Source organism: Mustela erminea, chromosome 5 (assembly GCF_009829155.1).
Source record: "Mustela erminea isolate mMusErm1 chromosome 5, mMusErm1.Pri, whole genome shotgun sequence".
Taxonomy (NCBI): Eukaryota; Metazoa; Chordata; class Mammalia; order Carnivora; family Mustelidae; genus Mustela; species Mustela erminea.
In genome coordinates this window covers 127,349,266-127,371,522 of record NC_045618.1, presented here as the reverse complement: position 1 = coordinate 127,371,522, position 22,257 = coordinate 127,349,266, and the positions used below count along the sequence as shown (strand labels likewise).

Sequence of the window (22,257 nt, the reverse complement as noted above, 5' to 3'; positions counted from 1 at the left end):
TATTTGCAATGATATGGCTAGAGCTAGAGGGTATTATGCTAAGCAAAATAAGTCAATTAAAGAAAGACAATTATCACATGATCTCAGTGATATGTGGAATTTAAGATACAAGGCAGAGTATCATAGGGGAAGAGAGGAAAAAATGAAACAAGATAAAACCAGAGAGGGAGACAAACCATAAGAGACTCTTAATCTCAGGAAACAAACTGAGGGTTGCTGGAGTGGAGGGGGCATGGGAGGAATGTTGTAGCTGAGTGATGGACACTGAGGAGGGTATGTATTGTGGTGACCACTGTGTATTGTGTAAGACTGATGAATCACAGACCTGTACCTCTGAAACAAATAATACATTATATGTTAAAAATAATAAAAATTGAAAGATAAACTGTTCATTTTCATTGTCTTAACAATTATTAATAATTATTAACTGTCTAAAGCAAAAACAATGTCTTGCCAGACTTATAACATGTAAAAGTAAAATCTATGAAACAATCTCACAACCTATGAGAGAAAGGAAATGAAAGTACATTGTTGAAAGTTAAGTGAAAGATATATATTTCAACCATAGAGCGATCTTGAAAAAATTTAGAAGAGGTATAGCTAATAATCCCATAATGGAGAGAAAACTGAATCAAAGTAGCTAGGGAATGAGGGAAAGGGGAACTAAGAATAGATGAAGCAAGTAGAAGAGAAGGAACGATATGTTAAATCTAAGCATATTAGTAGTTACATTAATATAAATGGCCTAATGCCCCAATTAAAATGCAAAGATTGTAAGATTGAATTTTTAAAAAAGCAAGACACAACTATATTCTATCTATAAGAATCCACTTTGCCTGTAAAGGTAGAGACAGATAAAGAGTAAAAGGATGAGAAAAGATGTACCATGCAGACACAAATCAGAAGAAAGTTAGAGCAGCTGTCATATCAGAAAGACCTTTGCACAAAGAATATTACCAGACATATATAGGGACATTTCATGATGATATAACAACTGTAAATATGATTGCACCCCAAAAGCAGACCTTCAAAATACATGAAACAAAACTAAGAAAACTAAAAGAAAAAGTCAAATCCATAATTGTTGTTGGGTATTTCCAAGATCTCCTCTTAGTAATTCATAAAGCAATAGAAAATCAGTGAAAATAGAGAAGACCTGAACAACACTATCAACTAACTTCATCAAACTGGTATTTATTGGCTTTTCCATTTAACAAAAGAATGACATATTTATTTTCTAGTGGTATGGAATATTTGCTAAGATAGGCTACACTATGGGCTTTAAGATGAATCTCAACAGATTTTTAAAAAGTTAAATCATTCAGGGTGGCTCTGTCAGTTAAGCATCTGCCTTCAGCTCAGGTCATGGTCCCAGGATCCTGGGATGGAGCCCCCAGAAGGCTCCCCACTCAGCAAGGATTCTGCTTCTACCTCTTTCTCTCTCCTTGCTTGTGCTCTTGCTCTTTCTCCCTATCTCTTTCAAATGAATAAATAAAAAATCTTTAAGGGGTGCCTGGGTGGCTCAGTCATTAAGTGTCTGCCTTTAGCTCAGGTCATGATCATGGGGTCCTGGGATTGAACCTCATATAGGGCTCCCTGCTCGGCAGGAAGCCTGCTTCTCCCTTTCCCACTCCTCCTGCTTGTGTTCCCACTCTCACTGTCTCTCTATCAAATAAAATAAAATAAAATATAAATTATACAAAATACAATTTCTGGCCATAATGAAATTAAACTATGGTAGTAACAGAAAGATATCTAGAAAATACCCCAGTATTTAAGGATCACAAAATTGGTTTCTCATAAGTCTCTCATAAGTCTATCCTTTTTCTCCTTAAATCTAAATCTATTTGGGGGCTTTTGTCTCAGAGGACATCATCAACTTTCCATGCTCTAAGACATTAAATTTTTCTGCTTTTTTTTTTCTTTTTAACCCCCAACTCCTCTATCAAACACAGACTCATCTGTTGACAGATTTGTGACGCTACCTCTGAGAAGTCTCTATTTCACAATCCCACTTAGCCCCAGTTCAGGTTCTTAGTACCTCCCCCGTGCTATTCTTTCAGCTTTCGAAACGGTCTTCTTTCATTTACTCCTTCAATCCAGTCTTAAACAAGTGTTACCTTCCTAAAACAGGATTTCCAATGAAGTGTGCACAATGATCAGTTAATCCTTTTAGATACACTATCACAAAGTATTTCTGTGACCAAAAATATTATGAAAACATAGCTTATTACATCTGTCTCTTTGAGCTTTACAATACCTCTTGGCACACTAAGATTCTTTGAAGTATTGCAATTAAAAAAAAAAAACTATTTAACTTTGCTTAACCTAGCATATTCCAAATTTGTTTGGAAATTAAGTTTTTGGGTTTTCTTCATATAATATTTAGCAATAATCTAAGAATAAGTGTTTAAAAGAATGTTCTTCAGCAAATACTTTCCAAAATCACAACAAAACTTCACTTTCTCCCTCCTCTTAAATTTGTGTGTTATGAAACGACACTCAAGTTCTGTGGCCTAGCTGCAAGGTCTTTCACGGTCTGGCTTCAACCTTCCCTTTGAGCTGGTCTTCCTTATATACCCCCATGCTTGGTCCACTGAATCATTCATGACTCAGCCATTCTGGACTAAGGCCCATGACTCAAGAACACCGAGTACTTTCCTACCGTTCATCTTGTTCTTTCCCCAGTGTTCACCATTTAAGTCCACCTGTCCTTCCTTCCTAGCGAAAATGCAGCATTATCTATGATGAGATGTCATTCATTTATCCAGAAAACATTAATAAATATATACAAAATACTAGGTACTAGGGTCTATTCCAAGAAGGCTCCAGTTGGACATAATCTTTCCAAAATAATTCAACAGCAAGCTCTGCTTATATTACTCTGTTCTTATATTTTATGTATATTAAAGCACCGATCAACAGCTGATTCTCAAACCACTAAGTGCTCTCTTGCCAAAGGCTTACAATGGCTATTCCCTCTCCTGGACTACTCTCCCAGGAATCTCTATGGCCACTTCCTTACTTCTTCAAGTCTTGATACAAATGGGACCTTCTCCATGAGGCCTTTCTACACCATTCTTAAAAATTGTAGCTGCACTTCTCTCTTTTTTACCTTACTTTTCTCCATAATATTTACCATGTGTTATAACGGAACCTTTGCACATCTGTGTGTTGTTAACTTCATGATCACAGGGACCTTTATCTATCTCATTCACTGCTATATGCTTAGTACCTAGAACAATGCTCACTACTTAGTAGCTGTGATGGTTAATTTTATAAAAGTCTCAGCTTGGCTAAACCATAGTAACCAGATATTTGGTCAAACACCAGTCCAGATGTCACCATGAAGACATTTTTAGATGGGATTAATATTTAATTCAGTAGATTTTTGGGTAAAGTAGATGAGCCTTCATAATGTGGGTGGGCCTCATTCAATCAGCTAAAGGCCGTAAGAGAAAATAAAAACCCGAGTTCCCCTTAAGAAAAAGGAATTCTGCCTTCAGACTGCATTCCAGCTGCAGTACCCACTCTTTTCTGGATTTCCAGCCTCCTCTCCTATTTCACTGATTTCAGACTTGCCAGAACTCACAATCTTGTGAGCCAATTCCTTAAAATTAATCTATCTACAGATATAGATATTTATATCCATCTGTGTCTCCAACTATCATCTCTTTATCTATCTATCATCTTTCTATCTATCATCTATCTTTCTATCGAGAGAGAGATTCTACTGATTCCCTTTTTCTGGGGAACTCTACTACAGCAGGAACTCAGTAAATATTTTTAGAATGAATAGATGACTTAGCATTAGTTATTTACAGCTTAGACTCTAAGCTCCTAAAAGTGGGTATAGCTTATATATGCTTCATTTGTTTTGTGCCTAGCACACTTTTCATTCATTCATTCAACATATATTTGTTGATTACTGATCTAGTACCAGGCATGAAGCCCATGCCACATACATGCCTTTTACTTCTCTACTTCCGGTTTTATCGTCCCGCCAACCCTGTTCACTTATTTAATTCTACCTATCCTTCAAAATCCAGTTCAAATACAACATCTTCTTTGAATAGGAAGCCATTCATCTATTCAGCAAACATTAATTAAATGTCTACTGTGTACCAAGTGCTGGGTTATGTTTGTTGAATAAACACATAAACTTCTAAAAAAAAAAGTGTTACATAAAGAGAAAGTAGGCATGATTTAAAAAAAAAACTTATTAATGCTGAATTTGTTAGTATGAGAGTCTATACATTAATAGTATTGCAAAAATACATATATCAATTGATTGGGATCACTTGAGTCATGTGAAATGTAGTCTCCAGTCAGCCAAAGGACCACAGCACTGGAGCATTTAGTACAAGAAAGTAGCACATTATATGAAATCAGATGGTCAAGCAAATACAGGAGGTAAGAAGCAGACAAGCTCAAATGGTAGTAGAGCAGGTTGGGTTAATAAAGAAGGAAATGGTAAAGGGTTTTCAAAGGAATATCAATTTTGCACCTTATCTAATTTTTTCCACCCATCAAAAGTGATCAGTCCAGGTTTAGCATCAGCACTAGCAAGCTAAAGCTTTCTGTATAAGGTAAAAAGCAGTCTTCTTGGCTCCCGTCTTGCACTGAAATGATATATGAGGATAATAGAGATTGACAGCTTAGAAAGGTCACTTGTCCAGTCAGCCCAGCACACCTCATCTTGCTTCCATGTCATAATAAACTTCACTTGCAGACCCTGTCTGAAAGCATATCCATATGCTTTGGATGCTCCGGGAATGGAAAGGTCATGTTGGACCTGAGTACCTCTCGGTCACGTGTGGGTGCTCCTGGTCTCCACTGACTTGCATATATTTGTATTTAAAGCCACAAGCAAGTAAGTTTCCATCTCTTATTCAGCCTGTCAGCCTAGGTCTGAATCATAAATTATATATATATATATTTTTTCATTTTACAGTCAGAAATATCTCCTCTTCAATGATAATAAAATCAGTGGACCAGATTCTGCCCTTCGTTACTTATGTACAAATCCTGCTGAGGTCAGCAAAACTTAAGGGCATGCAACTTTGGACAGAATGTACTCCAACTTTTTTTTTTCCTTGCTGGATTTTTATTACCTGACATCTTTCTGATTCCTCTGGATTGCACAATAAGGGAAGGGTGGCCCAGTTTGGGTAAAATAAAAAATGACCCAAACCACTGACCTAAATCCTGTCTTTGAAATTTAAAATTACATTTACTAGGAAGGAAAATAGTTTTTTGAGTGTGGGTGGTTTTCTTTTTCAAACCCCATTTTCAAATGTTGACCTCCTGAATGTTATCATACCAGTTTGGATTGGAAAACAGAAGGGTAGGTAAACATTTTTTTAAGCTTGGTGGGGGGAGGTCATCCTTTCTGAATTCATTATCTGCAAAGAAGCAGGAAATACCAAGAACTTTTTTTTTTTTTCCAAAAGATTTCCTGGTCACATTGCCAGATTTGACTCCAAAAGTAAATTGTCCAATTTTGTGAAATATTGAGACTTTTTGTCTTCCCTTCTTTCAAAGGTGAATTTAGGTAGTGAAGAAACAAGGGCAGGGAAGCTTTGCTTGGGGAAAGAGATAAACGATGGAGGGATGAATTCTTCTGTGCACAAATCAAGGGGCCACATTCATAGTTTCAATATAGATGACAGCCCTCATGACTTGATGTAATGATACAAAGACTACCCTACCATAAACCTTGCAGTTTACCATAAACCTTCCCTTGAGATGCTTACTGATGTCAGCCTTTTACAGTAAGATGCCACCTTTAGAAGCTCTCTGTAAAATATTTGGCATCTAGGACTCCAGCTCCTGATAGCCATAGCCTCAGTTATTTACCAATTCTCTATCTGAGATTAGGGCCCTGACTTAATGGGACATGACACAGGCAAATTTGGATAAGAAAGAAGAAGGAGAGAGGTCATGATAGAGGAAGGAAAGATTTGAAGCAAAGCCCTCCTTACATTACATTTACACTATCCCACTGTGTTGTCACTCTTTGTATTTATAACTAATCTCTGACCTAAACTGATCTCCTTAAAACTGGGGGCTCTGGCTCATTTATTTTGGTCAGTACCTGGCATTGGGCATAATGACATGGAACCAGTTTAACACAATGCTTTGATTTTACAGTCCTGGGCTTGAGTTCAAATTTTACCAATTACAAGTTATATGACTTTGGATAAGATATAGCACTTCATTAAGCCTAATCTATAAAATGGGCATAGTAATTCTTTCCTCCAAATATTCTTTTCAGAACAAAGTAAGATATACTTTTAAGTGCTTTTCACAATGCTTGGCACAGAGCTTGCACTTAATAAAAATCATAATTATTACTCGACATTCAAAAAGTTTTTTGGATGAATGAATAACCCAATCGATGGATCAACCCCAAATTAAGAATTAACAGGGTAGCAGCGGGAGTATGTGGAAGCTTTGTCATAGGGAGACATTTAAAGGGTCGGGGTGGGGAGTGCCTAATGTAGGCATGAAGCAATGAACTTCAATCTTTGTTTTCACCACATTTTTGAAAACTCATCACATTTGGTGGGACACTTGAATAGAATAAAAGTCCTAGAATAGCACTGAACTAGCAATAATTTAGAATACCCGTGTTTCACAATGTCAATACTATGCACTGGTAAACTTTCAGCCCTGGGTAGCTACTTAAGTAAACTATGTGCTTTTTAAAATTCTTGTAGAGCAAAGTCACCACATGTTCTAGGAAACATGTACTCTCTTTCCTGCTGATATGGTGTTTATTGGGCCTCTGACCTCCTCCCAGTCATGTTATGCCTCATGGTACATCATAAAAAGGAACATTATGGAGACCTTACTATGCACTCAGCACACTTTGAAGTACTTACGTGAATCAATGTATTCAATTCTCATAACTTCATGAGATAACTTAAGTTACCAATGTGGAAGCTACCAGAATCAACCGTATTTTACAGTTGAGAAAAATGAGGCCCATGGAATCAAATAACTTGGTAAAGGTCACAGAGGGAGCAAGAGCTCCATTGTATATTTGAAGCCAGACAGATAGACTCCAGATTTTTTAGTCATATGCCCCACAAGACACACTAGTTCCAGCTGTCTAATATAGGCACCATCAGACCAGTGTTTGTAAATTACACTGCAGCTAAATAAATTTTGACCTTGGTGGAAATACCCCTGTATACTGGGGGAAGCTCTTTATACATGATATGAGGTCTGCGGGCAGAGACACAGTGTCTTATTGGCAAATTCTTCTTAGATCACAAATATGTCAAAGGCCAACATGCCAAGCTGGGGAAGTGAGGCAAAAATTGACCGTATTCTCAAGCATGTAATTCTCAAAGGAAATGTGGCTCATCATGAGATCATAGCAACAATCCCTGTTTCTACTGGAAAGCTACTGAAGGCCTCTTCAACGCAATTTCCAAATTTTCTGTCAATGGAGCAGACCTCTAGACAGCAGCTGGGCAATTATTAAGCACAGCCAGAGCTCCTTAAAGCCTCCTGCTCAACTTACAAATCATTATCAATTCTTCACTCGTGATAACCGTGCTTAAAAATAAACTTGAGCATGACAATCACCAAAAGAAAGGACAACAATTATTAAAGACAGTAACCAACACGGGAATACAGACTCTTCCATTCGGTTTGTGTTCTGGGCCCAGGTCTGTGCGCCCGTATACCAGTAGGTCTTGGCAATGCTGTCATACACCAAGTTACTGCCCTCAGAAACTTTACTCACACTCCCAGATTTTTATATCTGTGTATGAGCTGGTTAATAGGGCTCCCCACTTTGATTTATTGCCCTTGGATTTATTGTATCTAGATACTAAGATTCAGCAATAGCATCCGTTGTTAATTTTCTGTACAAGAGCAGGATTCGGTAACTCTTGCCTAACTGAATATGTCAAAACCATTGCAATTGTATGCTGTATTGCATCCAAATAAAATGTTAGTTCTGTCCTAGACCAGGCAGATTGGATTGCATATTTATTAAAATTGAGAAAACAAGCCAAGGACTTTGGGGAGCTCAACTCTGTTACCCCTGGGATCTTTACCATTGCAAGTTACCTTTTTCCTCAGCTGGAACAGTCATGGCCAGTAATGGAGAACTGATAAGCTCCTTTGAGAGTCTGAGTTGAAATGTTCTTAAATAGTCCTTAGAATTTTTTAATTTTGCATATCACCTTGTATCTCTAGAGCTGTACCTGCTGACTTATTTCATCTTCTCTGTTGTCTCTATCTCAAAAGAGTGATAGTCCTTGAAAACAAGAAGAATTCCCACTTGGCAGATGGAGAAAATAAGGATCTGATTTGTTGTGCTCTACTCGCATAATCAATATTCCAGAAAATCAGGCAGCAGAGATAGAATCCATGGAATGATAGGCATGCTTAGAACTATAGTCATAGTTCAAAAGTTATCCTCACCCTTAGATCCCATTGAGGTTACCAAATACATTGAGAAGAGTATTTCCAATTAAGATAAACACTGTAGCACTCTTTTTTTTTTCTTTTTAAGATTTTATTTATTTATATGTCAGAGGGAGAGAGAGAGAGAGAGAGAGCACTAGCATGGAGTGGCAAGCAGACATAGAGGAAGAAACAGGCTTCCTACTGAGCAAGGAGACCGATATGGGACTCAGTCCCAGGACTCTGGGATCATGACCGAAGCTGAAGGTATACACTGAACCGACTGAGCCACCCAGGGGTCCCAACATTGTAGAACTCTTCTTGTTTAATATTAAGCCTCAAATATCCTGTACCTGATGTGTGGTAACTAGTCCAAGAGCAGTCCATAGTCTGCTGCCCCTCTTCCAGCTGTAGGCCCATAACAGAAGCCAGCTAAGTAATTTGCATACAGTAAATAAAGCTAGGGTAGGATAATATTAAATCCAAGTTACCATTAACTTACCTCAGCAACTGTAATACATGCTCTTCCACCATTCTTGCCCACCTGAAACCTTTCTTTTCATATAGACTACGGTTACTTTTATAAATACTATATCAAGTCCTACCCTGGACCTACCTAAAACTTTCAGTGGCTTCCCATTGCACAAAGATAAAGGTGTAAATTCCTTAGTATGGTGGACAAGGTGCTTTTTAAGTTGGCTGCTACCTCCATCTGCAACCTCATCTTAAAGCCTTCTCCTCATCTCCTTCATTATCTCATCAATACTTTAACTTCCCAAACTGTGCCAAACCCTTTCCCAACCCACAGCGTGTACTTTTCCCTCTTTGTGTAGCATACCCCTCCTCACCTGTTCCCCTCTCCCAGATGACTACCCTCCCTCTGACTCTTCTCATGATGGCATCTTATTTTTCAGGTTTACATTTTATTGTCCCTCCTGAGACAGACCATTTTTTATTAACCTAGACAGGTCTTACCCACTCTTCCTTATCACAACACCCTGTTTGATTTTCATTCACCCCACAAATATATCTGTGTACCTAGTATAGACCATTAACTGTTCTAAGTGCTGCAGATACAGCACTGAACAAAGCACACTGAAAAATGCATTCATTCATGAAGATAATATTTTAGTCAGAAAAGCATACAGTGAGCAAAATAAGTAAGTCAATGAGTATCAGAAACATTTAAATACTCCATTTTAGATACCGGAGCTGAGGAATGTTTTACTGAGAGGGTAACATGTGAGAAGAGACCGCTGCGGGGAGGGGCAAGTCTCCTTGTGACTACTTAAGGAGAAAGGGTTCCAGGCAGAAGGAATATCAAGTGCAAAGGCCCTGAGACAGGGAAGTGCCTGGAATGTTTGAGGAAGGCAAAGAGCTGCTCTGGCTGAGGTGGACTAGGGTAGAGGACAGTTGTAAGGATGACATTGGAGAAGTAATGGTAGGGACAGATAGAGCAGGACCTTGGACATCATAGTAGGTTCTTTGGCTTTTACTCTGACTGAAATGGAAGTTTTTGAGTGAAGGGTGATATAATCTGCTTTGCATTATAATAAGATCATCCAAGTTGCTTCCTGGGGGAATAATCTGAAGGATTTATGCAATGAATATTTGTGTCCCCCCAAAATTCATATGTTGAAGCCCTAAAACCCAATATGTACTTGGAGATAGGGTCTATGAGGTGGTGATAAAAGTTGAATGAGGTCATAAGGGTGAGTCCCTAGTCTGATAAAGCTGGTACCCTTATAAAAAGAGGAAGAGACACCATAGCTTTCTCTCTCTGCATGCAGGCACCAAGGAAAACCATGTGAACACATAGCAAAAAGGAGACCAGAAATGGACAAGGCTGGCACCCTGATTTTGGACTTCTAGCCTCTAATAGTGTAAGCAAATAAATTATTATTTAAGCTACTCATTCTATAATATTTTATTATTATAGCTAGATCTGCATTAATTTTTTTAAATTTATTTTTACCAAAGGGAGCAAGAATGGAAGACTGTTTCCTTCCTAGCATGTAAGAGAATTTTTAATTTAAAAAATCTGCTAATGTGTATTTGTTTCAAATCTTCTCCACTCAACTGTCAACTTCAAGAGGTCCGGCTCTGGTCTTTCTCATTTACCATTCTACCCCCATGTCCCAGTACTGCACCTGGAATAAATATTGGCTGAATGAGTGATTTGATGAACTTTGGACTCCTCCTAAGAGGGTCCTATGCATTTGAAGTATTCGCTTCTCAATTACAAATATTTTGTTTGTGTTTGTTTCTTTAAAGCCTTCTCTGACCCGATGCTGTGATGCTTTATTTGAATCAACTTTCCTCTTTTGCATATTTCCATTCCACAATTATTTATTAGGTACCTGCTATAAACCACCAGGCCTGGGTTCACAAAGATGAACCCTCATTGCTTGCTTCAAGCTGTTAACAGTTATTTATGTTTCTCTTATTCAGTATAATAGTATTTTAAAAGAGTTCAAAATGCAAAAAAAAAAAGATACATTTTCACCAGAGCCAGTTGTTTAATTTCTGAACTTTTTTTTTTTTTTTTTTACTGGACTACTTAGCAGTTATCTGTTAGAACTCAGATGGCACCTCTTCAAAATGTAACTTTTTTATATGAGGGACTACAGGTTTAAAATTTGGATCACTTTAAAAAAAAAAAAAAGAAAAACCTCTTTTTTGCTAGGGCTGCCATAACTACGTTATGAAGTTATATCAATATGTAACCAAGTTATGTCATGAACTGGGTAGCTTAAATAACAGAAATTTATTGTTCCATAGTTCTGGAACTGAGAGTTCAAAGTCAAGGTGTCAGCAAATCTGGTTCCCTTTGAGTTCTGTGAGGGAGAATCTGTTTCATGCCTCTCCCCTAGCTCCTAGAGGTTTGCTGGTAACCCTTGTCATTCCTTGGCTTATGGAATCATCACCCCAATCTCTGCCTTCATCTTCATGTGACATTCTTCCTGTGTATGCTTGCTTCCTAAGTTCCCCTCCTTATGTATAGGACAATCTGTCATGTTGGATTAGGAGCCTATCCCACTTCTATATGACCCCATTCTAACAATTACATACAATGACACTCTTTCCAAATAAGGTCACATTCTGAGTGGAATGCGGGAGTCAGATTCTGAATGGGAGAACACAATTCAGCTAATACCAACTCTTAAGAAAAGAATAAATAAAAGCTCTTTTCAATGACTCCTTACCTTCCAGCCCTTAATTACTTGTCTTCGATCAGTTTCAACGTTGAAAAGTTGAAAAAAGTCTTTGATCAGGTTCAAAGTTGAAAAAAAAAAGTGGAATTCTGCATTCTACAACTTTTACAAGAAAAGCACCAACAGGGGTGTCTGGATGGCTCATTCAGTTACGTGTCTGCCTTCAGCTCAGATCATGATCTCAGGGTCCTGAGATCCAGCTCCACATTAGGCTCAGAGAAGAGCCTGCTTCTCCGTCTCCCTCTGCCTGCTGTTCTGCCTGCTTATGTGCACTCTCTTTCTGTCAAATAAATAAATTAAATATTTAAAAAAGTAAAAAAAAGAAATAAAGAAAACACTTCACCAGAAGTCATAAAGCCGTATTCCAGTCTCACATATCTGGTAAGATCTGATTCAACAAACCTTATTAAGGATATCAGTGAGGTTCCTCATATATAAAAGGCAGGGTCAACTTTCATCACTATCAATGTCTCAATCAATCCCCAAAAGAAGGAAATAGATGTTGTTATTTGTGTTAAGCAAAATTCTAAAATGACCTCCTTAACCTGCACTTCCTGGCATTAGTCCTGTGACCGCTACCTCACATGGCAAAAAGGATTTTGTGCTTGTAATTAAGATTACCATTCAACATAATCATCAGGAGATTATTCCTGTGGACTTACCCTAGTCACATGAGCCCTCTAAATCAGAGTCTTCTCCAAATGGTAGTGGGAAAGAAAGTCAGATTCCAAGTATGAGACGGTTCTTAGAAGTGAAGTTCTCTATTGCAAAGATGGAATGGGCTGTGGGGACAAGGACCCAAGAGTGACCTCTAAGAGCTTGGAGAAGGTTGGCCAACAGCCAGTAAGAAAGTAGGAGCCATGGTCCTACAAGCACAGGGTACAAATTCTGCCAACGTGAATGAAGCAGATTTTTCTCTGGAGGCTGCAGACTAACCAAACTTTTGAGACTCTAAGCAGAGAACTCTATCAACTCCACCTGGACACTGACCTATAGAACTGTGAGCTATAAATGGGTGTTGTTCTAAGCCACTGACTTGTTTCAAGCCACTGACTTGGCAGTAATATCTTATAGCAACAGAAAGTCAATACATTGCCACATTATAGTGAGAAAAGGAAGAGAGGAACCAGGAGGAAAGAGAAGAGAGAATGGAGTGGAGAAAGAAACAAGGTAAAAACTGAGTAGGAAGGAACACCATCAAAGAAGCGACGGAAGACATAGAGGTAGAAAGAGATAAGATAGATGAAGTTTGCCTTAAATATTTCTACTTAGAGCTAAGATACACTTATAATTTATTTCTTTAACTGTTCCCCTGTTTGCATGAGTGGTGACAGTGGATCTGACACACACCAATTTGGACAATGAAACTGAAAACATGATCCATATTATCTAAGAAACAATAATCTAATAAAAAAAATAGAAAGGAAACTGCTCTTTGAATATGAGGAAAAGAGAAGGGGACAGGAAGAAATAAGGAAAGAAGTTCAAGGAAAGAGAGAAAGGAGAAGAGGAGGAGAGAGGAGGAAACTGCAAAACAAATTGTTTTTAGAAAAATATAAAATTCTGTACTGAAAATTGAACGAATATGTGTCAGAGACAAGCATGGTGGTATCAAACTTCTCTTGAAGTTCTCCAGAAGCAATACAGAAATTGCCATTTCCATTTTGCCTTTCATCCTTTTTGAGCTTCACTGAGTTGCCTGGCTGCTTAAACAGGCTTCAATGCCATCAAAGGAAGCAAAAGCTCCACAGCCATGACATTAAAAAAAAAAAAAAAAAAAAATGTCTTTACCTCATGTAGGTATTTCTGAATCCAATAATTATGAAAACACAAAATCACATCTGTTTGAAAGCAACGGGTAAGCCAATAGCAATGTTAGACATTTCCAATAAAATTCAATAATTGAAAATAAGTTTTATTAGGAAAACATCATTTCTGGACTTTTCCTCAGCAAGGCAGAGAAATTACTCTGACATGGTCAAATCCCAAGGAGAATTTTTTCCTGTGTCCTTAATGGTTCTATGGTTCCTTTATAGTAGGTGGGGACATTTCACTCCATGTTCAATGCCCAGTGACACAGACCAACCTCGGCGCACTAAAACAAAAACACAAAGACCAAAGTGGGTTTAGAATTTACTGTAAAGAGCATTACAGAGCCAAAGTGGCCAGGCAATTAAAACAACAAGCACCAAAAAATGAGCAAACTCTGTGCACAGACAGCTAGTTTCATGTAAGAATTATTTTTTTAATTGAGCTATTAAACACTAAAAAACAAGAGCAGAATACACAGGACAAAGTTCAGCTATATAAGCTGGCATCCAAATAAGGAATAAGAAAGCAGATATTCATCTAGCAACTTCTGTTCAGTCTTCTAAGGAAATACCAACTCTTTTTTCTTTGTCTATGACTACCAATATTACTTGTAAAGTATTCTCAACAAGTTGGTTAAATAAGATCCTTTTTTCCAGCAAGAGCTGAAAGACCTGTAATGGAAGTATGCTTTCAAGAGCTCCTCTTGCTGTGCTCAGGAAATTCTACATGATTATTGCCATTATTTCCTACATGGATGATTGTTATATAATTGTCTATTCTCTGTCTTGTGGCCTTGGGAGGACGATTAATGTGATGGTTGATGACCAGCCAAACCCCAAGACTGTCAAGTGACCCAAAGAGTTGTTTATGCCAATCTCAGGAAGGAAAAGTACTACATAATTACAAAATAACATATTTAGACCAGGGGTCAGCAACCTCCTTCTGTAAAGGCCCATAGAGGAAATATTTTAGAACTTGTGGACCATGTGATCTTTGTCACAACTACTAGACTCTGGCTGTTAGTGTGAAAGCAACCATAGAAGATATATAAGTGAATGAGTATGGCTATGTTCCAATAAAACTTTATTTATAGACAAAAAATTGTATTTCTTACAATTTTCTTATGTCATAAAATATTATTCTTATTTAGACCTCCTTCAATCACTTAAAAAATGTAAAAAACTATTCTTAGTACACATCCAACCAAAAGCAGGTGGTAGACTGGACCTGCCAAGAGGCCATAGTTGCCCACTCCATATTTATACTATTTTATGTGTTTCCTGAATCCATCCCATGATTACTTTTAGATCAAACACATGATAAAAACATAATAAAAATTGGTTCCAATTATATATAATGGGTACCAGATGCACACTACTGAATTTTGTGGAATATTAATAGATGTTCATCTTTTCTAATACATTATAATTCTATTTACTTGGTGCTTTTAGATCTTCTAGTACAAGAAAAAAAAATGCAGAAAATCTGAAAGTCCCAACTAATTTGATTGTCTATCAAGTGCAATTTTATTTTTTGACACTGAAATTCTGTATGTCATAAAACCCTGAGATTTGTTTTCCAGCAGACAAAAATTATCTCAGAATTATTTGGTGTTATTTATTTGGCTGGGCAATTATCTCAGAATTATTTGATGATTTATCATGTGTGATAACACAATTATAAATGGCCTATAGTCAACATCTGTCCTGGCCTTAGTCCTCTGACATCAACAGTAGTATGAAATGGATACAACCAAAGAATCAAGTTAAGGTTGACTCTAATTACAGATCTTGGGGGCAACTCTAGTGGGAATTTTAATGTGGCTTTACTATTATCCACACAGGGTGATTCACAGTTCAAGGCAACACTAGCCATTGTTGATGCAGCACTATTTGCATGTATGTAAATTGTCCAATGGCTTCATATTCCTCATAATAATGCAAAATAAGGTGATTGCTAAAGAGTTTTCTAACTCAGATCAATTCTATCAATAAATCAACCATGTTTTATCAACTCTGTGACTTATTAGAAGCTTCACAAAACTCCCTTTATGTCTGCTTCCCTTTCACATTAACTCTTACAGGTGCAAGTTACCTCATACAGTTTAGTAGATCTGGCAATTACTTTTCCCAAATTGTCATTTTTTCCCTAATAACTGAATTTAAGTTTTAGGGATGTAGTTAGGCTCCACTACCAAGAGAACATGATGCAAGTGTTTGAAAAAGAAGATAAATTCAAGGTTTTTTTTTTTAAGTCCTTCCATTCTTAACAGGAAAACATACTTCTTTGGCTACACAGAACAAATGCCACATTTTTTGTCTTTTCTTCAATTCAGTTCTGATTTATTCTTTCCTTCAAGTCTTCTTTGCTGTCATTAACTGTCTTCTTCTTCCTTTTCTTCCCTTTTACACAGTCCCCAATTTTTCTTTTTTCCTTTCATTTTTCCCAAACTTCCTTCCTGCACTGATTAGATATCAGGTCCTATGCTCAGCATCAGATGCACGAAAATCAACAAGACACAGATGTGGGAGATAGATGGTGTCATAAGATGTACAAAGTAGGGGCACCTGGGTGGCTCAGTGGGTTAAAGCCTCTGCCTTCAGCTCAGGTCATGATCTCAGGGTCCTGGGATCAACCCCCATGTCGGGCTCCCTGCTCAGCGGGGAGCCTGCTTCCTCCTCTCTCTCTGCCTGCCCCTCTACCTACTTGTGATCTCTATCTGTCAAATAAATAAATAATTTTTCTTTAAAAAAAGATGTACAAAGTAAAATGTGGCATAGATCTCACAGTCAACTCTTTTCTGAGCCTGAGACCCTATACGCTTCATTTTCAAGAGGGCCATGTTTTATCCCCAATCTCTAGAGTCTTAAAATTCTCCCTCTTTCTTAGCACCCTCTAACTTCAAATATAATTACGCCTCCCCAAGTTGAAAAACAATCTCCACTTTCATGTTTTAGTAAAATATTTCAAAAATACAGAGAGTAAAATAAGAAGTCATCCACAACCTTTACTACATATGTATGGGTCTTTGTAGTCTTTTTACATGTATATGTAGTTTTTAAAATAGTGTTCCTTTGAGTGTTTTGAGTATATGATATCATACTGTATGTTCCATTCTGAAATTTGTTCATTAAATATATTTTATATAGTATTTCTATACTTGGTTTATCCATATTGATATATAACTTCAATTTATTCATTTCACCTGATGGGTAATATTCATCATATAAATAAGACACAAGTTATTTATTTTTCCCTTATCATGGACATTCATGTTGCTTCCAATTGTTCACTATCAAATATAATGTCAACATTTTAGTACATGTCTTTTATGGGCATGGGTAAACGTTTCTCTAAAGTAATTAGCCAGATGTTCAATATCTGGACCTCAGGCCATGTGCATTTTCATCTTTACTAGATACTGTAGATAGTATCAATTGCCTTTCCAACATAGTTCTTTCAATGTGTTCTCCCACTGTTAATGTTGAAGCTTCCTCCCAGCCTTGCAGCAATTGGTAATTGTCAGATTTTTACATTTTATACTGTCTGATGGGTTCAAATGTATCTTATCTTTGCTTTCCAATCTGGTTTCCATCCTCATTTAGCTATAAAACTGTTCTTTCCATGGGTATCTAACAATCACCTTCTTGCCAAATCACAAAGACTTCACTTGTACTCGTCATTCTGCTTGACCTCAATTACATTTGGCATACTGGTAAACACCAAGTCCAAATTCTCTTCTCCCTTTGCTTATATTTAACAGCATTGTGGGGAAAAGAAGGCAGAGAACAAGATGTCCCCTTAGAAGTTCAGATATAAATCTGGTAAATAAATCAGCGAATGTTTCCTTCAAACAAATATATTTAATAATAGAACGACAAACTTGGAAAAAAAATTTTTAAATACAGGTAACTTTCATAATATGAAATACATAAAATTAATATCAAAACAAATACTTCTAATTTGGGGTGTACAAGAAATGGCATAAGAATACATTCACAATAAGTACTATACTTCATGCCACATTTAATAATTACTTCTTATATTTAACATAATACATGTGTGATATATTTTTATCGATGTTTATTTCTTAAGGAAATGTAATATTTTATGTTTTAGAAATTATCATATTTGAATCTACTGTAATATCAAAAAGGGTGTGGTAGGGGTCATGAAATCTATTTATGATAATGCATCTTCCTTTTCCATGAGCTATGGTTCATTCTGACTAAGCAAGCTAGAACACATTTAAAACTAAGATCAAGAGTCTTAGGTGGCTCAGTCAGTTAAGTGTCTGACTCTTAGTTTGCCTCAGGTCATAATCTCAGGATCCTGAGATGGAACCCAGCCTCAGACTCCTCACTTACTAGGAAGTCTGCTAGAAATTCTCTCCCTCTCTTCCTCTCCTTCCCCCTCTACTCTTCCCCTTTCCCCTCAGGCTCTCCCTCTCTCTAAAATTAATAATTGAATGAAATCTTTAAAACTACAAAAATAAATTAAATAAAGTCATTTGAATCTGGCTCCAAGTACCTTTAAATGGGTCTAAATGAGTAGCTATACATGGAAAATTACCTAAAATACTTGTTGGAGCTAACATATATCTCAAACAGCCAGGCCCACCAGCCATTGCCCACCCTTGACATCACTGATGACATTAAATAAATATTCACTTAAGAAATTTACTCAACAGATATTTTCTGAGCAATGACACATCAACTCTTCTAGCTGAAGGGATTGAGTGGTGAATAAGAAAGCCTCTTCCTTCACACAGCTTAGATTCTAGACCTCTGTAAAAGTAATACCAGGTTCCACACAGCCATCTCCAGTTTTTATGAGTTCTTGAAGTGATAGGGGAATGAGGCATTTTTGCTTTGGGGGAAGAGTAGGGTAATTGTCAATGTTATCAAAAAGAAAACTCCAAAATATTATAAGACTGATACCAAGAATCACAAACATTGTAAAAAGATGATGTCCAGATTTCTCAGTATAGTTGAAATACAGAGCAATGGTACCAAATAACCTTCTTGAAAGGCACTGGAAAAAAAATTTAATAAAAATCATATAAGCCTAAAAAAAATCCCAAACTATTATTTGGCCCACAGTTGAAGTTGGCAGTAACGAAAACCTATAACCAAGAATCCTCAAAGACTGTGAAAATTTTATGTGAAATAGCAATTTAATCACAAAACATAAAAACCTAACTTCTTTGGTGGCTTGTATTAAACCTTGCATTCTGAATGCTTCCAAAACTCTTACGAAACAAACACTTTTTTTTTATGGAAAAAATAGTATTCCTTATTAAAGAACATTATGGTGTTTCTTTGTGTAATTTCTGTAGTCAATCTTCAAACAGATAACTCAGTAGAAAATATCATAACTCAAGTTTGGTAAAAAAGAAAATCATCTTTACCTTTTGTTTTCTTTGGTTCACTTGGTATGGTTCTATCACTGGGAGAGTCTATTCAAGTATTCGTTTATTCTGAATGTTTAAAGATTCTATTGAATAAAAATGCTCTTTTTTTTTAACTTTAGCAATGACCACAAAGATCTATTATCTTCCTGATTCTATCAAAGTTTTTCCAAACAAAGGATCAGAATTACGGAGAAGGATTATAGTATATGCTTTCCTAGTCTAGAAATACTGGGTTCGGTAATCTAAATTGCTAGCAAAAGAATTGGAAAGGAAGAAAAATCATCACTTTAGGTGATCTGTGCTATTTGTCCCAAAGCAATGAACTTCCAAATGCTGCCAAGCTCTCTTACAGAACTCATGTCACTATCAAGATAATCAAAATGAGAATAACAGTATATGAAATACCAGTGTTTTTTTTTTTTTCCTTTGCTTTGTGAAGATATGTATGTGGATCAAAAAATACTTGTGTTCCATGTTGAGGTCCTTTGATTCTCAAAAAGAAATATGCTTGGCTAAATTTATGAGCTGAAAGACCAAGTGACCTATTTTTGAAACACCAGAGAAAAGACCAACTATGTCAAACTTGAAAAAATTATAACTTTTCAGTGGATCTTGGCTGTTTGGCAGATATACTTTTAGCATAGAGTATACCAAATCTGAAATTTCAAGAAAAAATTTCTAACCTTTCTCATTATAACAAATTTTCAGCATTTATAGCCAAAACCAATTATGGATACTGCATATTAACGCTAAAAAAATCTAATTATCGTCTAAAGTTGGTTAAGATTTCAAGGACAATGTCTTAAAAGTGATTTTAAGGAGGAAAAAATTGAGACTCCTCTACTCCTACTGTAAGAAAAACATGGATGGTTATTTTCTTGATGGTGTGGCTAAAAATCCCTTCTGGAAACTCACAAGAAATGTGTTCTAGGATTGGACTACACACAACTCACTTGATGGAGATTTTTTTAAAGTATACTTAATTCAGCTTCCAAAGTTAATTTTTGTACAATCAAAACTGGAGTAAAATATCACCCTAGAGGAAGTGAACATGCTTTGCTTGTCACTGTTCAATGTTCATCAAAATATACGTGTAACACATTTTCTTCACTTTCAGCAAACAAGAAAAATAATGAATGGTATAACACATATGATACTGAAGCACACTATTATGCCTTCATTTTCCATATAGCTTACCAGAGAAAATTTTATGGTAACCAAGGATATTCAAATCTCACATAATCAACTTTTTCAAAAAGTGAATGTAGGATTAAGGGTAGTTTTTCTTCTAAAACTACCACTAAAATGGGGGGCCTGGGTGGCTCAGTTGTAAAGCGTCTGCCTTTGGCTCAGGTCCTGATCCCAGGATCCTGGGACTGAGCCCCACATCAGGCTCTCCACTCTGCGGAAAGCCTGCTTCTCCTCCTCCCACTCCCCATGCTTGTGTTCCCTCTCTTGTTGTGCCTCTCTCTGTCAAATAAATAAATAAAATCTTAACAACAAAAAAATAACTACCACTAAAGTGCTGTTTTTGCCCACTAATTTTAAATTGTAGAAATTTTATACATTGAAGCTACCATCTCTCTGACCTGTATAGTTTCTTTTGTGGGGTCCTTGTCTTGTTATACTTCCCCACTAGTAGACTGTTCCAAGACTTGGCTCTTGGTCATTTTCTTTCTTCCTTTCCTTTCCTTCTCTCTCCTCTCCCCCCTTCCCATCCCTTCCCTTTCCTTCCTGACACTCTCAAAAACCTTATCATTTCTCACAATTTGAACTAGGATCTCTGTGCAGAGGACTTCCAAATCTGTGTTCTTAACATTTTACCAAGTCACCATTATTATACATTGACTTCTTTCAAGTCATTCAACTAATATGTATAAGACACTTACTATATACAGGTCTTGCCTTAGGCATCTGGTATACAGCAAACAGTATAACAGCGTACAAAGCAGTCATTGTAGGTGCCTTTGGAGCTGCCTGCCAATGACCTCCTTACATATGTGCCCAACACACTGCATTCAACATTCATTGCCTAAAACTCATCATTTTCCTTTCTGCTAGCTCTCCTTCTTGACTAATATTTTTTTGTCAAAGCTACAGTCCCTCTTCTATTAATCTAGATGTGTAATAATTATGGGGTTAACTTGAATACTGAAAGAATTTTTTTTTTTAGTTTCCACTCCACACCTATCTACTTTTATTCCATGTCTGTATCTCAGTTCATTTTCCTAAGGAACCCCTCAGAATTCAAGGTCTTTCTCTTCCAATCCCTTTTCTATAAAGGTTGTACATTATTTTTAGAATACTATCTGCATAAGGTCACATCTCCACTCAAAACCATACTTGGTTCACCACCGTATAGGTAATAATATCTAAATTATATCTAAACCCATCGTTATAGCATTCAAGACAATCTACAAGGTATAAGACGCTTTCCAACTTTATTCCCCATGACTCCCCAATATATTTTCTGCAACAGCCAGACCGTTCTCCTCACTGTTCACAAAGCATGCTTTGGCATTCATACCTCCATAGTCAATATATACCGGAATGCTTCTCCCATTCCCATTTTCTTTCCCAGCTGGCCAGGTTTTATCCCATTTGAGACAGACCGAGTCTGTCTACCTCCTCCTGAATTTGTTTCTTAACTCTTTCAACCAACATCCAACTCTCTCAGAAAGCATGGACTATTTTATCTTATCCCTCCTCACGTTTTGATGATTTAGTTTTAAGAAATGAACATGTTTTATTTCTGATATCAAATTCAATTTCCTTAAGTTGGGCCTTCATTTTTCACTTTTACAACTCCTAATATTGTGATTCTATTTGTCTAAAGGTTTACACTATTGAACTAATTGACCTTTTACAGATTTAGATGTACTGCAGTCTAATCACACCCTATGAAAGCAGTACCCACATGAAGTGTCATGTAAGATATTTATTTACGAAGAGCACAGTTGTATCCCCTTATAGCAATGTTTCCATGGGATCTCCTGCATGACAGTGTTCCTTCTGTTTTTATTAGGTCTCAAATCAGAGAATAATTCAGTGCCTCCATATGTACCATTCACAATGATCCAATTAGCGAGACATGTCATCGTAGAAAATTAAACATTATTTCCCTTGTTTTACGTGACTGCAGAACAAGCGGCAGGAACTGCATTTTAATTTTATGTTCTCTTTGTGAACTGAACTTAGGCATTTGATTCTATGAACTGAATTAGCATGTGGAAAAACCTCGTGAAAGACTGGCTACCCAGACAAGTTTATAAACATCGTTTGCTCTCTGCACGAAGGAGCAATGGTGAGAGATTATGGAGAGGATATCAGATGCATTTACTGTGACTAACAGCACTCACACAGCCCCCTTCTTGCTCCATTACTGTTTAT

General features: G+C 36.8%; 1 long non-coding RNA gene across 1 annotated transcript in view; it reads right to left on the bottom strand.

The window, feature by feature from the left end:
- LOC116591681 overlaps positions 1 to 22,257 on the bottom strand; it is a 93,956-nt gene that overhangs the window by 10,831 nt on the left and 60,868 nt on the right. The gene's annotated exons all lie outside the window — the stretch shown is intronic.